The sequence below is a fragment of the Megascapheus bottae genome, chromosome 13, assembly GCF_031878675.1.
Source record: "Megascapheus bottae isolate mThoBot1 chromosome 13, mThoBot2.hap1, whole genome shotgun sequence".
Taxonomy (NCBI): Eukaryota; Metazoa; Chordata; class Mammalia; order Rodentia; family Geomyidae; genus Megascapheus; species Megascapheus bottae.
Window position 1 is genome coordinate 56,582,730 of NC_143521.1, and position 17,109 is coordinate 56,599,838.

Genomic DNA, 17,109 nt, shown 5'->3' on the forward strand with positions numbered 1-17,109 from the left:
GGAGGTTTGTATGCCTATCGACCCCAGAATCCTGCTTCAACATAATAGCACTAGATACTAACAAGGGCACACAGTGCTGGGGTTCATGCTTAGTAGGCATAACAGATTCTCTGTCCCCACAGACACCCCCTCAGACATACCTGGGCTGGAGACAGCACTCAGCTAGACCCAAAAACCTGTCCATACCTCTTGGGGGATACAAACTGCTTGGCAATGATCTGGACATATCTCAGAAGGTTTTCATGTTTCCATGTATTTCTCCTGCATTACTGGACAGATCTTCTGTTCAGACATGGACAGAGGAGCATTCTCGATTTCCTCCTGGGAAGTGTAGGTTCACGAGAGATAAAATTTAGGAGTAACCTTCAATCTCTTGCATTCCTCTAACGACATCCACAGAGCAACTACCACCAACAACCTGGTACTTAGAAATGTGTACCCTCTCAGAAAGATGGAGAAAGAATCAGGTAATTTAGAATCCCTCTCCTGATATAGGATGAAAATGGTTCATTTTGATTCTCTGTTGTTCCAGCTCCTAAGTGACCAGTTTTCTACATTAGGATCAAGACCAAAGTAAGGATGAAATCCTTAGAGGTAAAGTAGTCTCAATATGCACTCAATATGGCTATTAAGCTGTCAGCAGGGATTTAAAACAAAAGGCTACATCTACTTGACATGACAGGCCACCATGAATGGTCACTCATCTCAGCAAAGTCTGCCTCTGATCATTGCCTAACCTGGGTCCAGAAGGTTACTGTAGATCTAAGGTAAGAGAAGACAATGACACATTCACAAAAAGCAATGGCAAGGTCAGAAGTGTGCAATCGATGCCCACTGTTCCTGGACCAGTAGTCTGTGCTGCACTGAGTGCATCTGTATCTGCAATGTCAGCACACATGACCTACACTCACAACACCTCATCTTGAGAACTATCAACCAGGAGTGCTGCTCAAGTTCACTGCTCAAGTTCACACCATTTTTACTGCAGCATCACTAAGACACACAAGTCCTTTGCTTACTACTTTCAGAGACATCAGGCTTCTTGCTTCACATACACTTAATTGGGTGACAGTGCATATACACAAATGCCATCAACAATATGTACATGTTGTATACATGTATCTTATGTGTAGCAATGAAATTCACATTAAATTATCTACACAAGAGTGACCTCCATCACTGTCCACTGCCAAGGTATAAACTGGCAGTTCAGAGCACTTCTACAATATTTATCTCTGAACAATTTGCAGCTAGAGAAGAATGAACAGTTGAAAGAACAACAGCTGAAGCTAGGGAAGCTTCAAGAGATGGAGTGCAGGAAGGAGGCCAAGAGGAAGAATCTCTAGCCTGTCTTTCACACTGGAGGAAGAAGAGGTGGCTTTATATAAGGAGAGCTGCAAAGAAGAGATCACCACAAAGAAAAGGAAATTGGGGGAAATCCATATGTGGATACAAGCTTCGTGCCTGACCAAGACCGGGTGGAGGAAGAGAATCGGCTCCTGGAAACCTAGCAGTAAAGATCAAGAGTGAGGAAATCAAAACCACCTTCAGTTACTGGGCTGGTTCTGGGCACCGGCGAACAGTCAAGATGAAAATGGGAAACGCAACCCAGCAGTTCCTACAAAAGGCGCTGGAGAGGTCCTGCTGAAAGACTTCAGTGAGCTCAGGTCAGCAGGGGCGGAGCAGCTCATGTACCTCAAGGAGGACTTGACTTGATTGTCCCCCATCACAGGCATGAGGGAAAAGTGGACCACTCCCTAATTGATGTACATCATGATGTGTGACTGCTCAGTGATGCCACTGTGCAAAAGGATGAGACACATGCAGGCAAAGTGGTGTTGTGCTTGCTCTTCCCGTACCACCTCATCATCTTTCCTAGCAGCCGTGGGGAGGTGTAAATGATCCAGTGAGCAGCCAAGAGGAGGCGTGGTCTCACCTCTGCCCTGCACAATACCACGTCTGAGGATTGCAGGTGCCTAGCTAGCTTGGGATTGGACAACCAACTTCAAAAATGTGGCACATCTCCCAGAACCTGCTGTTATGACTGCTTTTTTTCTTTCAAGACCCAGACCCAAGCTGGGTTTTATTGAAATGCCAGGAGCAGGCTCATCAAGTTAGGCAGAGAAGGGAGGATAGCGATGCAGGCTATGAGCTGGCAGGCGGAGCAGGCCCCATGTCCACAGCCTGGTATCCCAGTAGGTGAGGGGATGAACTGGCACAACTATCCCCTCCTCTCCAATGGCATGTGCAGCAGTCAGTCCTGCAGGCCCCTGATCCCCGGACTGCAAAAGCTCCAAGGACAGGGATTAGAAGCACTAATTTTCTTCCTTGTGAGGAGCAAGGAAAAAAGGGAAGACTGGAGGAAGAGGAGGGAGAGATACAGTGAGATGAGGGTGACTAAGCAAGGCTCTTTTTAATGTCTGCACCCAGCCTGAGGTCCTGGACAGGGGAAGGGAGCAGCAGCAAAGAGGGAAACTGAGGGCCGGGCCCTCAGGGACCAGAGCCCCCAGCCTGTGGGAGCTGGACTGAGCTCTGAACAGAGGGCGGAAGTTCAAAAGGACTGAAGATGCAGGCAGTTCCCGAGTGGACGAGTCCTCAGAGCTGGGGCTTGGCCTTCGTAGGACAAAGAGGAAGACAGGAGGCTCCATCCCCAGCAGGGGAGCGAGGGTGGTCTCCCTTACTTGGCCCTATTAGGTCAGTTCTACATTGTTGGCATGGTCCAGCACTCGAGAGCCACGGGCATTGCCCTACTCTCTGAGAGCCGTTTCCAGCTTGGAGGCAGAGGTGTCAGCGGTTGGCCTGGTAGATACCCAGGTAGGTGTAGACATCTGGTTTGTAAGTGAGCAGACACTTAATGCCTGCCGCACAGATGGCAGAATCTGCCTCTAATACACCCAAGCGGTCCGTGAAGTCGTCCTTGTAAACACAGATGACTTGACTCCTACCCTCTCTGGCTCGTGGACTCACCTTGGCCACCTGAAGCTGGCCCTCAACCACAGCTCGGGCAATACCTGCCCAAGCATGGTCGAGCTTGAAGCCATGTGCCAGGTGCATGAGCCACTTGCCTGAGAGCACTTGGTGAGTGATGGCCAGTTGGCGCAGGGTACCAGGCGTGATGGGCCTCCCGCCGGTCTGCAGAGCCTCCCAGGCTGCCTGCAGGCCCTGGACATCCCCTGAGTTGGGGGTGTAGCCTTGCCCCATAGGCTGCGATCGAGCCCACAGGCTCGGAGTTGGGTGAACCAGGATTTCCATAGTGGGTAACTTGGGATGGTGGGTACTTGGCCAACCAGGCATCCAATTCAGTGGCAGGTGTGGTGCGGGCATCAAACACCAGCCAGGGGTCCATATGGGCTGCCATAGCCTCTGCAGCCAGGTGTTCAGCAGCGGTGAAGTCATCCTCTCAGCCACCAGCCAAGTCTTCCTCCTCCAACTCCTCACAGGGTTTCGCTGCGTTCAGCGCTAGCCCACCTTCGGGCCTGAGTCTGTGTGCTTTGAGCTGCCCAAAAGGCTTGCACTGACTCATAGAAGGCTGCTGTATGGCAGAGCTGCCTGGAGACATGGAAGCATCAGCTGTCAGTCTAGTGTGCAGCTGAAGCACAGCGCCAACATTCTTCTGTGACCTCGAACCTCTGAAGCTTTGAATTCAGGACCCAGGACAGAGACTACCTATTTCTTCACAACCTACTCCCTTCACCTCCCCAGAATCAGGAATGAGGATAAAGTGTAAAATTCACTCTCCCATTTTTTCCCAATATTCCCTTAGGAAACACTTTGCTAGGGTGTGCTCGTTGAGGGATGAAGCTTCCTCTGATCCAAGGGAGACATGTTGGCTTTTATGCATGACAGGGATAGTTCAGTTTCTCTCATATCAAATCCATGTTTCACCTTTGAAATAGATGCTGCTCCTGTACATACAAATACTTCCTTTGGCAGAGATGAATTACTCTGACAACTCTACACACATTCAAATGCAAACAGGCAGTGTTGTAAGTTACTCCTTAGCAAGAAGGTATTTGGAATGCATAGCCATCAAGTCTCATGTGAAGATGTACCATTGTTCATATGCTAGACAGTAGATTCCTTATGGGATGAAGGCAACAAGGCAATATTGCCTGCATTGAGTACTGACGAGTTAGAGCAACATCCTGCACAGAAAAGCACTACCGAACACAAGGTAAAAATTATGTTTACAGGAGGATCTTGGTTTCCTTGATGAGAAGGATGACCACAGGCCTGGTGCTTCCCAAAGCAAAGATCTAATATAGACACATAGGCCAGAGTGCCCTGTAGCAGAAACATACTTTAGTAACAATGGGAACAAGTATAGTGCAGTTCAGTCACAATATGTCTGAAGAGTCTGAACTATTCATACTGGGAATTTGTTTATTTCAGAATAGCTCCACGAGGTGCCATCCAGGCAGCCTGCCCTAGGCACAGACTGAGCTTCTGAATCGGTTCTCACAGCCTTCTCGAAAATCCAGCTGCCACTAATTCTGTCCATCTGTTTTTGAAAGACCATAGAAGCTTCTGGAAGCACTGATTTATGTTGATGGTAGGATCGTTCAAGTCCAACAGACTATACTTTCTCTTTGGCCAAAGTAATATCCTTCAACACTCAGAAGGCATCCCACAGCCCCTCTTGGAACTAGTAACTGGAGTGCTATGTTGAAAGGGGGCATTTTCTCTGAATTTCTGAGGGGTCTACTTCACATTGGCACCTGTCTCACAGTGGCCACTAGATTGTGAATAGTCAGATTTGGGAAACTAGTGGCATACTACCATTTGTGTCTGAGCTTAGGACAGTCATCTGAAGAGATGTCATGAGCCTGGGAATGGGGACTCCTTTATTCAGTGAGGCCTACAGTAATACAAGATTATACACTGGGATCAACTGCCCTTAACATTACACATTTATCAGTTTTTATGCATCTCAAACACATAACTATTGTATCAGCTTGACTAATCTTTCCTGCCAGAGAGGTAAGAATACATGCAATCTGCTTATACAAACTGTTCCCTCAGCTAAACCAGTCAATAAGAGTAATCCTATTTGTGCAAGCGTGTGTAAGGTAACTGGGACCGTGTGTGTGTGTGTGTGTGTGTGTGTGCATATGGAGACAGGGATGAATGAGTTCAATGTGTCTTTAGAGTTCCAGACATGAATCCCATTCAAAATATAGAATGTCAAGAATAGAAAACTTATTTCCAAAGATGACATTGAAAATCTCTAAGGATTAACCAGAATGAGATCAGGGTTTCAAAAGTATCAACAAGTTACTACTTTAATCCAAGCAAAACTCTTGCTCAGGTGTTCAGGTTAAAGGATCAGCCAATTTCAAGGGCCATGGCTCCCCAGAAGAGGAAGGACAGCCCTGTATAAAACAAACACAGCCCCCCCCCGGCTCTATCTGGGATATTTGTCATCACTGCCAAGAAATCTCAAGGAGCAGCAACATTCAACTGCTGTGGGTGTCACCCTGGACAATTTATCACACAAAAGACATCGACTATGTATGTCCACAACAAGAGTCTACAGGATGCAAGAAGTACTCAAGGAAAAGGCAAACTCTTTAAGAAACCTGATGAAACTCAATGAAATTCAATGAAGAGGATTATCAATTGAGAGAAATGAAGACAGAGTGTTGATATTGTCACACAGCTATAGGGACAAATAGAAATCATACAGGAGACTCAGCTGAATTCAGGGCCTTCCTCATTTATTTCTCATGCAGGTCCAGTGTCTACAGTCTGGTGCAAACCACAGCTGCCTGTATGGTCTGAGTTAAGCAAATCATGAGATGAGTCCTAAGACCACCTACTGCTGCTTCTAATGAGATGAGTTCTAGACCACTGATTGCTGTTACTTCTATAAAGTTGTACATGTTGAACATTTCCAAATCTGTGAGCTATCATTTTCATGAACTAGATTTAATTCTCCTTTGAACTAGGAGTTGAAGACTGTTTTCATCTTGACATCTGGAATTGGTCAATCTTCACAAAGGCATATCCATCCAGAACTTTACAAGTGTTTATACTCAGAAGATATTGTATCTTCAGAAAATACCATGAAAATATCTTCTACTCTAGATAAAACCTTGTTGTTTTTGCACTGAAGACCTGAGATAGAAGAAATTCAGGAACGATGACAGGAGAACAGAGAATTCCAGAAGAGGAATGCATTCAAGCATATAGCACCTGGCATCTGCAATGTTACTTGATGATCTATACTGTCAGAACACAGTAAAGAGTTTCCACTGGGAACAAATATACTCAGAGAGGTAAAAAGCTCCAACTAGCAAGAGTCAAACACGTGCACCTATGTTTTCATACACGTACAGATAATATATCTGTGCTATGGCCAAGAGGCAACTGCCTATGGAGTGAAAACTCAGGTCAGGAGGAAAACACTTTGTCAGTGTACAGATGGATCAGGCAGGACGGTCCACACAAGACATGGAATCCTTGGTTCTCAGCACTCAGCCGCAGCAAAGGGAACCAAGGGCAAAGTACACCAGTAATCTGAGAATCACGTGCTCCATGTGGGATCCTCAAGGAAGGGACAGTGGTGGTCCAGAAATGACATTCACATGGCCAACGTCCAGAGAAAAATTCCCCTACTGTAAGTGGACCTGTACCTTTAGAACAGTGGTCCAATAAGAATCTCACTTGGATCAGAACTAAAACTCTGGCCTGACAATGAGCTCACCATGGACAGGGACCAAGAACATTGGGTGGAAGGAGCCCTGTGCCCCTGATGTGCTCAAGGGTCAGACAGAGATGAAGGGGGAAGCACACAAGGCAACAATGCCCGCATCACACACTTCTGGTAGCAGCTTTCATGACACATCAGAAGGTCTAGTCTCTTAGGGACACAGGTTAAGACATGCAGGCAGTGGCAAGGGACATGCTACTGGCCATCTAATGCTGTCTCAGGCTTAAGGATGTCAAGTGATATCCAGTGCAGTGGGGACCTGTGTCCCTCGAGCAGAAAGGACATGGTATCAGGAGAAAGTACAATGTCTTCCTTTAAATCCACAGCTTACATTCCAGCTTTCGTCCCACACGACATCACACAGTGAGACATGTGGCAATGAACAGCAATGCTGACCCTATAAATGCAGACCCTTTAGCCCCCATCACAACCAACCAAGTAACCACAGCTGCAAATTTCTCCTACAATATTTATCTTGTAGAAACTTAGATCATGGAAAGAGATTTGGGGGACATGCCCATCTCAGAGCTTTAGACCATCTCACCAGGATTTACCAGTGAGGAAAAAATGAGCATTTCAACACCGTGTGGATATAATATTACATATATGTATAAATATGTTTATGCTCAAAATTTCCTAAGACAGATGACAAGACTGACAAGTACACAATTTAATCTCATATAGGGAAACGCCTGTTCTAAGAAGGGAGATTTTCGGTTCAGCATGCACCGTACAGCCTCCATCTGTGTAAAGAAACCATAATAGTTTGAGGTTTAAGTGAAGCCCCCTCTCACTATAGTCTCACCCTCTTTTGTTAACCACATGTCAGCCCTGCTGTGGATCTGAGACCTTGGGACAAGAAGAGAAACTAAGCAGGGCCCCAGCTAGGTTGGGAGTAAGTGGCCAGCCACTATCCATTTGCATGCCATTTCAAATGTTCCTGACTTGTCCTAGCCCTCAGCAGAAATGAGCCACAGGCATCTCTAACTGGCCAGCTCACTACCACCCCCTGCCGCCCAAGTTTCACATCTCCATGAACATCCTTCCCAATAACATCTACAAAGGCTGCATGCAGGGAAATGGAGCACTCTCTAATTCACAGAACTGGAAAAATGTATTAGGCAACACAACAGTAAACTAGGGGACAAGAGATCTGAGGTTGCTAAACACCTGGCTGTCACATGTAGATTGTCTCCCACTGACTAGCTGTGCTGTAATCCCAAAAGTAATTAAACTGAGAAAGTCCAACAAGGAAGGACAGCTAAACAGGGCAGCCCCAGACAGGGGACCTCAAGCCAAGAAATACAGAAGGCTGCTAGAGGTAGACAAATCACACTGCCAGCTATGCAAAGCAGGACTTCTGTGCCCATGTCTGGGTTTTGTCTTAAGTGAGAGAAGTGTCACACATCGGCTTTGTCTCATCAGAAGGTAGCCTGAATTTGAGTCCTTTAACCTGGTGCTCAGACTGTAGCAAGGCCAGGCCAAGATTCTTTCAATGCAAATCTCAGGGTTCTGGCATATAAATCTGTAACATTTCTCTTGTATTGCATAGACAGTACGAGGATTTCTCTTTTGGGAAGTCTGAAGGAAGTGAAGGAACAAGAGTGCTGTAACATCCACATCTGGGCTCTCATGTACACTCGATAAATCATTAACAGCATTATTTAAAACGTCTTGGGCATCCATGCCACAAAAGATGCATTATCAAAATGTACCAAAGGTATTGACTAGATGTCTATTAAATAAATTGGAACCCTTCCTCCAAAATATTCCATAGATCTAAATAACGTGATAGTACTCAGTGAAAGGGTTAAAAAATATCCAGATTCACATCCAAATGATTACCATCAATTAAGATGTGAAATGTCTCCGTATTACTCTGTTAATACGGACGTTTAGCTGCCACATTAGAGGAAAATCTCAACTTCTCCACCCCAGAGATGCTAAGGCAATTTGAAGGTCACAATTCACACAGACCCCTATGGTTTTGAGGACCCAAACATTCATCTGTGCTCCTAGCCAACAGCTAGCTCTTTTTTATCAACAGCTCTGAACCATCCCCAATTCCCATCATGACAAGCCTTTCTGCTCCAAATCCTCACACAACTGCAAGGTCAATTCTCAAACTGGCAGAGACGTAGAAAACAAGACCTGCAGACAGCTCTACCTCACAGATGATTGCCTGAAGTTCACACTTTTGCTCCACACAGCCGCCGAGGACCAGCTCACCTACACTGTAGGATGAGCCCACAGCATGGGTCTTTGGAAACCCCCAATCTTCCTGCCCAGAAGGAAGGTACTTAGCTTGGCTAAGTCATTCTAGACATTATGATGTGCAATGGTGATATAATGCTAAAGGCATCAAAAGACAAAGACATCTCCAGGAACAGCCTATACTATAACCCTTCACCCCCTTGAGGGTGGAGCTCAAGAATGCTATTCCCAACCTCTCCCTGTGTAAGAGCTGGCTGAGCTGAATTCATTCTGTCCACACAAGGAATGCCTCCACCGTACATAAGACATGCATAGGCTTCTCAACTCCTGAGCAACCCAGGGCAGAAACTGATAATCAAGTTATGTTCTCTAATTCATGTGGTTCTTGATCTTAACACCAAGGACCACTAAGAGGGTAAAACTGGGAAGCACCTAGAGACCTGCCAGCAATGCAGGAGCAGGGCATTGGAATTCCTGTTTATGTTCTAGCAACAGTATCTAAAAACCACCTGGATCGATAGTCAGACTTCGGTCCCTACAGCAGGATCCCTTCTCTGGAATGCTTCCATTATTACTCAAAGAACTTAAAGAATGATCATGCCAGTAGGGTGGAATCTCTTCATCAGACCATTTCCTTTCCAGAAAAAAAATGAACCATAGCAGACTGTCATCCATCAAGATCCCTTGCGCACGTTTGGGAGAGGCTGACCCACTTGGCGTTGTCTTCTAGGTTGTGTGATTCTTTGGACACCTGTGGAGGACAACATCCTGTCAGCTCTGCCTTCCTGAACCACACATCCTTGGCATCTATCAAGGTTTCTATCTTACAGCTTTCTCCCAAGTACTCCAAGGATGCTCTGACACAACTACACACCTCAGCTACCTGAAAGAGCAACAATGAGTGGTGGTGGACACAGCAACCTTGTGTTTCACAGAGAAACCCCTGAGGCATGGCCCTTATCTAACCCTCAGAAGGAACCACTTGCTCATGGTTTATGGGGGAGACTATCTCCTGACACTGCCCCAAGTGGCTATGCTCTCCCTATTGCCATCCACCATTTTCTCCTGCTTGGTCTTCCCTGGATTTCTTCCTAGGTTACACACAGGGACCCAAGCATAGGCCACTAGATCTGAATCCAAAGCAACTTGACTCAGATTTAATGTTTTCTTTCAAATACTCTTTCATTGATCAGGAAAAAGTCTGATTTCAATAGAAGTTTTTGTTTTTTTTAAAAGGAATGTAATCAAGTTCGAGGCATGCTTCAAAATTATTGGATATACAAGTCGCCTGTAACAGAAACATCTATTAGTCTGATCAACCTGCCCATGACTAGAGGTGAGAGAAATTTGAGGACGCTATTAGAGACACCAGGCAGGGTCCCCCACCACAGGCTAAACTGAGCACCAAGCCAGAAGGGGGCAAGAAGACAACATACTTCCATCAATCATGTACCAAGCCAGCAGCACCCACCCTGGAACTTGCACACTTGGCCAGTACTGGAGCTGGTGAAACTCAGTCTCCTATATATCTGTGTCCCTAGCAGAAATGCACGCACTCATCCACAGGGTAGTTCTGCAGAGCCTCTGCAAACAAGAGAAAGGTCCCTATTTCCACAGAAGTCACAAGTTAAAGATGAACAATCCTGGCAACCCTGTGCCAGAAACAAGCTAGCCTCCTTGGACAATAGACAACGACAAAGAGAAAAGAACTTCCACATAATAAAACCCCACTCTTTCTCAGATCTTGTGTCAGTTCCCTTCTTTACCTTCAAGTATCCCAAGCTTCAAGCCATGTCTAAGATGCTCCACTTCTGTGACACTCTTCCCATCTCATTGCAATCCTCTCCAGATTAGGGTCCAAAAATTAGGGCCATGTGGTTCCAGGCTAGACACTGGACAAACAACCCTGTTCATATCATCTATATGGAATATTTCAAAAAATCCTATCAATACAATGATAAATGGGACAAGATTATAGACAATCACATAAATGTCTCTCAAATTCAGCATACAAATTATATACCCACGTTGTAGGACACGCTTGTGCAATTTTCTTGAAGGATAGCCCAAAGGTAGAACAAGTCTGGGCCCATATGACGCCTTCCCTCTTTCTGAGCTTCACCAAATCCTTGGGCTGCTTATCATTGGTCTCTAGTTTCTGTTTATATTTCAAGTAAGAAGTCTAGCATCATTGGCATCGTTCATTAATAGGGACCTCCTTGCTGTGGGGGAAACCCAAGCCCTTCTCATCCCCATTGAAAGGGAGCCTGGTGGTTTGATCCATCCTCTTACTGGAGCAATTCTGTGTCATCCACTCTCCTGTGCTCATTTTCCACTTATTTACTTGCATAGCTCCATCTCAGCACTTCTGCACATCTGAGGCCCTGGGGTACTGGAGTATGACACAAAATGTGCCTGCCTCGGGGATCAATATCTAGAATCTCTTCATCCTAGAGTGATATGCTGCTTAGGGCTGAAGAATGCTTAGGGCAGAAGACACATGGAAGGTAGACAAGGTCAGGCAGAAGACTCATGGAAGGTAGACAAGTTCTGGAAGCTTAACTATCATTTAGAAACTACCAAGCCCAAGTGGCACTCGACTCTGTTCAGTGACACCATTTCAGTTTGGTCTCCACTACTCTAAAATGAAGCATGTTTGGCTCACTGGTGCTTTAAAGTTTGCAGACACCTTATTTAGAGTAAAAAGTCATTGGTATTTTCCCTTGATTTCATGGTAATTTTTCTCTCTGTGAAGCCTAATGAAACCAGCTTTTAAAAAATGAGATGCCAAGTGTATGGCATTGGCTGTTGGGTGGCGGGACTTGGCCAAATTATACTGCCAAGTGGCAGGAGAGGGGGGAATGGAGGGAGGGCCAGGTATGTTACCTGTGCCTGATGCGGAGTCAACCTCTGCATTGCCATGAGCCACTGAAGCTGCAGTTTGCTATTGGGCCACATCCTAACGTCAAACACACCCTGGCAGAACTTGACCCAAAGAGGATCTGCACTCATAATCCTCACAGAAGCGGCCACTGTGACTCTTACCAGCGCATACCATGCCATCAGTGAAAAGTAAGACCACATTGAGAAGATTGGAAGGCACATTCAAGGATGAGGGCTTCTGCTGCATATAGCACTTGGTTTTCATGTCTACCATGGAAGAGTGCAACAAAGAGGTTCTCAATGATGCAGGCTACTTGAGAACCAGAAAATCCTCAAATCTCTGGTGAGATGGCATCATCAGGATGCATTTTAGGATGGCCTGGAGAGTACTTAGGATAGGCCAACATGACCTGCAGGCCAGTTCAGACCATGACCTCCTACTAGGTGCTGGGAACCATGCTGAGTAGGACTTGGTAACAGACAAGTGCCTTGTCAGTGAAAACCTGGTGGCTATAGAAGCCCCTGAGGAAAGGCCAACTCTTCCTAAGCCAAAAACACACATTTTGACATCTGTGGAGCACCCCAACACTGTAAAACCCTCTGAAATAGCAACAGAGGAACGTTTTTACTTTGTGCTGAGCCCAAAATTGTGCTTCAGTTCACAGTTCACATCTCAGGAGGACAGGGGTGGAGAATGCAGAATTCTAGCCTAGTGGGCCCCAGATATCTCAGAGCAGTACACATACCAGAGCCCCAAGGTAGACATCTTGGAACCTCAACCAGTGATACTTGACTATGTGTTGGGCCATGTGCCATTTAGAGGGGGAGGGTTCAGGTACTTGGAAAAGGCAGCTTCTAAGCAGGAAGGTTTCTCCACAGAGCAACTAGAAACTACTGGCTGGTTTAGTGAGCATTGATCTAGAGGGGAGACCATCACTGGAGCAAGTGATACAGCACCCCCAGCTCAGGCAAACTCTGACTTGATCCAGGGAAAGTGCAGGCAGCCATGTCAGGCAGGACTTCCAATGTCACATGAGAAGTTATCTGATACTCTATAAGCAGAGGGATTGGGGGCACAACCACACCCGCCATGGCAAACATGCTTCCTGGGCTTCCGCTACTCCAATCTTCTCCTAAACAGTCATTTCTCATCACCCTACCACCTGCCTGTACCCTGTGCAGCTGCATCAGGAACATGGCAGGAAATGAAGCCCCTACATGTGTCTCTCCTGCCTCCTCTTCAACTCCTGCATAAGGGGGACAGACGGAGACTGGAGGCAAAAAAAAAATACCTACCCTTTGATGAGGACCAGCAACTCTCTCCACTTGGTCCAACTTAGTGATTTGACCTGCGCACCTACCCAGCAGAAGGGGCAGGAAGGGAGCAGGAATGCCCCAGAGCTAATTCTTCCTCATGCATCCTTTGCAACACATCAGCATCGGGAACCAAGAGGATGTGGAGAGCAGCTAGCCTGTCCCAGGTATTACAAAAACCCACTGGAGGGACACAAAAGAGGAAGAAAGCATCAAGCTGCCCACAGACGCAGCAGCAGAACCAGAAATCACCTATGGGGGCACAGAACAGGAGGAGAGCCAGAAGCCAAACTCCAGGTCCAGAGGTGGTAGAAAGGTCCTCTAGGAACACAGAGGAAAAGATGGGGTTTAGCACGAGTGCTCCCCCACACCCAGCACCAGCAGACACCTTCCCATTTGGTGAATCCACTGATTTGACTACAGTCTGAGATGACCAATTCAGGACCAGCAAGTGTTTGGCGTCTTCTCCTCATGGCATGCAGCACAGGGTTTCCAAACAAATCGCATCCTGCTCTAGAGTGGAGAACAGCATTGGCAGCCTTGAAACAAGTCCATGGGACGAAGAGAAGACAACCATTAAGTTGTGTATGTCAGGATGGGAAGATTGAATCGTATGTAATATTCGAGAGGAATCGGCAAGATCAATATAAAATATCCATGAGCTTTTGGACTTTAGTGTTTACCTTCCCATTTTAGACATATACAATGAACAATCTGTTTCCTCACAGGAGCCTACCACCAGCAAGGACACCAGTTCCAGGGGACAGATGCTCCATGTCCCACAGGACAAAGCTTCCTACAGAATTTTCTGGTCTTAATGAGAATAGCAGTAGACCTTCTCACCAAAGACAGGCTAAGCCTTCTGCAGGAATATGCCACAGTTTTTCTGGAGTGGTCAATCAGGACAGCTGCCTGAGCCACACCCAATCTCTTCATTTCCACACCACCGAGTGATGTGAGGAGGCAGTTCATGCTAAGCTCATGATCAGCTCTGTTTCTTCACACAATCCTGTCAGTTTTCAGGGAACAGCCAAGGCCTCAGGGGAGAAAAAAATAGACTGTAAGCACTCTTGAAGTTTCTGAGATCTATAGAGAACAAATGTAAATCTGTTCCCATGAAGTACCGGTATCTTACAAGGAATACTGACCCAGTGGATAATACTGACCCAGTGGAGTCCATGTTCTGTTCTCAACAGTCCACAGGAGACAGGACATCTGCAAAAAGCTCTTCACTGATGTCAGCCTCGCTGTTTTATCAAAGGTTCATAAACATCAACTAGCAGGTATCCTTTGAATCTCTCCCCTCATGTTCTGTCAGTAGTGACTTAAAAGCCTTGACCAATATCAGGGCAAGACAATGGTGCAGTCACTTCTTCCACATACAATGTTTCATTAAAACTCAGGAGCAAGGAGCAGGAGGCTGGAGCTCAGTCTGACCCGCCTAGTACAGTGGGAGAGACACCTCCCTGTTCATGGCAAAAGGAAATCCCAAGTCCTCTGGAATCTTCTGGAGAGTTTGAGGAAGGCTGAGCTCCGTGTCAACTTCTACACTTCCTGGTTAGCAGGGCAGCTGTGAGGACAGCATCGTACCAGCTGCCCTGTCCCAGGATAACTCCTTCAGACTTAGAGCTTTGTGGAAAATGCCAGCTAGGGAAAGCCTTTGTACCCAAAGCTGAGCTGGTCTGGGACAAAGAAAAGAATGAACCACTTCAGTGTCCTTAGGTGCCATCCCAGGAGTCTTGTTTCTTAAGATCCTGACCTGCATTCTATGGAGCTTCCTAGAGGCTTTCTGGTGACATCAAGGCACCTGAGGCCTAAAGGCAAACACCACAAGGCTATGCTCACAAATTGTCTAGACATAATTCACCACTCTCTTCGTGGGGTTTCCTAGGCTGGTCAATAGATTGCGATCTCCAGTTCCCAGAAGTTGTCCCAAATCATCTCCGTATCTATGAGACTCCCCAAGGGAACCACAAACCTGAGCAAGGTGCCTCATCACGAGAGTTTGGGTCACAGAAATTCACTGTGGCTCCTCCCAACTGCCAGATGGGGACCCACACCACAGGCTAATGAGAGCATGGAACCATGGGGGTGGGGAAGATGATTAACATCAAGCACTCAAGTTCCTGAAGGAGCCTGCCCAGGATATCCCAAGTCAGAAACTGCCCCAGAGCCTGGGCAATCCAAGCACACTGAACTATGTACTCGAGAATGCTTAATCCTTGAATGAGCAGAATGAGAGCACTTCTCTTGGGCTCCTGTCTGCAGTCTGACTGCCAGAGATTGAAAATGTAACTTGTACTTTTAAGTTTTAAGTAAATAGGCACAATGATCAGGAAATATCCATGTTTCCTACTTGTAAGTTTCCACAGTGATTTTTCTACAATGATTAATCCTTCCATGATATCTGACTTGGAAAAAGGATACAAATCTGCTCCCTATTTTCTGTGTGTATGCATATACTATTTCTTTCACAAAGGCAGCTCTCCATGAGAGGAAAGACAACAAGGAGCTCCTTTGCTTTAGACCATACCAGGCCAGGCTCTCTCTGAAAAGCAAAGTCACGTGCGTTTGACCTTATGTCAGCTATTATGTCAGCTATTAAGTGTGTCACCCTCCATCTAGCCTCATTCCTCACTTGTTTCCTGCCAGGCTTCCATCTCAGCACCTCCTAGAAATACTAAGTGGGAAAGATAGCAATGTCAGTGACCAAGTAGGGGGCAAGCAGCCAAATTCTAGACCCACGGGGACATTCTGAGAAACATTGTTCATGGTTCCTCAGTGTCCCCCGTAATCACCTGTGTATCAGCTTAAAAACACCTCCTGCAGTCCCTTCTCATTTCAGTCACCAGTTGAACTCTGTGGACCTCCCCAAGAAAGCATTTGAAGTGGGTAGACTTTAGAAAATACCACAATCTAACCCGTAGACCTAGTAACCGTATGTGACATGTCAAAGTAGGGAGAAAAGTGGAATCTTTGTACCAGCAGCCTTGTTTCCAAGGAAGAAGTGGTCTTTAAAATTGTCCACCTCCCTGGCAATAGTAAGAGAAACTAAGAAAGTGACAGAACTGGAGAGGCATTCAAGTCTAGAGAGCTCCCATCTATGAAATTGAGTAACAGTCTATGGAAGATAGAGTCTGATACGTGAGAACCATTTTTCAATTCTGCTCTTACCCATGGTAACATATGATTTTTCAATAGTTTTCAGTTAGTGTGTCTGTGGAAGATTGAATGAACCTCATGTCTTTTCTACTTTATAAAGTAGTCCCCATACCTACTCTGTCACTAGAACCAACATCATTTAAAAATCAAAGGAAATGTCCTACATGTCTTCAAAGCATTCCCCAGTTCAGAGGTGGAAACATTAACTTTTTCTTTACGTTCTAAAGGAATGGGTACAGTGGTTGCAAAATCCTCCTGATGATCTTCACTGTAGATACAAATTTGAACATTAGAAACTTTCCCATGGGGTATTCTGCAGTCCCTCCACAAAACTTCCTCACTGGTTTCTTTTACGAGATACATACAACACACTGGGCACAATCAAGTTACACCAGACAATAGAACAAGGGAACATTTTAACTCCATTTACAACCCTTTTATGATCCTAAAGACTGTTTAGAACACCTAAGGGCAGTCTCAATTGCTCCACAATAGTTGGGCTATGCTTACATTTTCAGACAGCCTTCACATGGAACCAGGCCCCTCTCTTTTGGACTTAGACGTCATTGCAGCTGCCAAGGAGGAGGAGGCATCTCTGCAGCCTCAAAAAAGTCCCTTCAGACGAAAAGCACCAAGCATCTGTCACCATCTTTTAGAGAGTCTTCTGAGTCCTCTCCTCTGCAGAAAACATCTAGAAGAGCCCATCTACAGGGCTGTCCAGCAGGAGAGTGAGATCAAAAGTTGCTTCTACCCAGAGAACTACATTCTACCTCACCTTTCAGCCTTCAGGAGCCTGGCTGACCCAGGCTATCACGGTGATGGGG

At 46.1% G+C, this 17,109-nt stretch overlaps 2 pseudogenes; one reads left to right on the forward strand and one right to left on the reverse strand.

The window, feature by feature from the left end:
• Positions 1–579: 579 nt before the first annotated feature.
• LOC150055979 (protein FAM50A-like) lies at positions 580–1,898 on the forward strand (annotated as a pseudogene).
• A 792-nt stretch (positions 1,899–2,690) lies between these two features.
• Positions 2,691–12,074, reverse strand: LOC150055980 (UPF0696 protein C11orf68 homolog pseudogene; annotated as a pseudogene).
• Positions 12,075–17,109: the final 5,035 nt, after the last annotated feature.